Here is a 1,596-nt window from a genome sequence, read left to right as displayed (position 1 = left end):
GGAGGGAAGATCATCAGGAGACTGATCAGGAGCCTCAGTGCCATGACTTGAGCTGACTTCAAGAGCCACCAAACCCCGGGGATGAAATTGGACACTCCAAGTGTGTTGAATACGGTTTCCTCCACAGGACACTTGTGCTTAATGAAGGCTGCTCCCGAAGGTCATTTGCATAACGCCCTCAGTGCTGCTCTCATAAATAGGGAGTGGTGGCTCAAGCTCCACCTAACATCTCTGCAGGGAATGCCTGGCAAAAGTGGGTGTTTCTGGAGATGTGTTCCTCTAACAGCAGACTTGAGAATGTCAACCAGAAAAAATCAGTCCTTATACTGCCTAGGAAATAATGTTAACTCATTCCTTTCCAGTGAGACAGGGAGCACGAGCGCCACAACCGGGATGCTCGCTCTTAGGCTGCGATGGCAGGAGAATCCATGCACGAGCCCAGATTGGCCTCTTTCCACTGGGCTTTTCTTGCCAAGGAATGGGGGCCACGTCCTCCTCTTGTTGGCTGGTCATTTTCCTAGAGGAAGCGGAGTGGTCCTTGGAGGCAAGGAATGCCCCGTACTTTTTCCGTATTAACTGTCATGGGCTTGGTAATTGAGGCGGGTTTGGTGCAGCTGTCTCAGCCATTCGAGCTGCATATGCGGACCATGGACTACTCATATTCATGGGTTGAGTGAGAAATACAGAGCCCCTGGCTTTCCTGCTCGCTGGTGTCTGTTCCTTGCTGCCTTTGTGTAAAGGACTGCTTGAATGTTCTACCTGCTCTGGTGGAGCAGGGAAAGACCTGTGATTCTAAGGAACTTGAAAAATATTGGAGACATTATGATACTTTTGTCGGTTTATATATTTCACATGACTTGTAATGTCCCTTATTTCTTCCATTTTTCTGGACTGTTACCCCTTTCCAGCAGTCCATTTCTGGTGGTCCATACTCCATTGAAGATGCCCCAAATGTTTCTACATGTCATGCTTGTGACTTGTTCAATATCATGTACAGTTGCTGGAGATGGAGTGGTGCATGTCTCATGCCTGCTATTTCCGGGAAGATGTGTTCTTATACGTCTTCAGAGGAGCATTTACTCAGTGTGTGTCTTGTACAGTAATACATGGCGGAGTCTTCAGGATTTAGGTCATGCTCTTGCAGGAACAGCTGGCCTTTGGTGGTGTCCCTCGAGATGGTGAGCTGGTTCTTCAGACCACTGTTATAGTACAGAGCACCATCATACCCAAAGACTGCAGTCCACTCAAGTCCCTTTCCCGGGGGCTGACTGACCCAGTCTATGCCAAAGCTTGAGAGTGAAAACACAGACACAGCGCAGGTCAGCTGAAGGGTCTCTTCCAGCCACTTCAGTCCACCTCCAGACTCTGATCAAAATTTGGGAAGATGCATCTGCAATCATGGAACAAGGACACAAGGACACAAAGATGAGAAAATGCAGAGGCACCTGCTGGAGTTTTCTCATACAAGGAAATCAAACCTGGAGAGCATGTGGTTATATCATAATCATCAATGTTGCTATTATTACATGGAGGGACAATCATCAGGAGACATATCAGCAGCTTCTGTGCCATGATCTGATCTTCCTTCGAGAGCCC

General features: G+C 48.0%; 1 gene segment (V, D, J or C); it reads right to left on the bottom strand.

Moving 5' to 3' along the window:
• The window catches only part of LOC123031092, a 5,345-nt gene that overhangs the window by 1,054 nt on the left and 2,695 nt on the right, over window positions 1–1,596 (bottom strand).

Source organism: Varanus komodoensis, unplaced genomic scaffold, assembly GCF_004798865.1.
Source record: "Varanus komodoensis strain SLA01 unplaced genomic scaffold, ASM479886v1 scaffold4806, whole genome shotgun sequence".
Taxonomy (NCBI): domain Eukaryota; kingdom Metazoa; phylum Chordata; class Lepidosauria; order Squamata; family Varanidae; genus Varanus; species Varanus komodoensis.
This window is presented reverse-complemented; position numbering and strand designations above follow the sequence as displayed.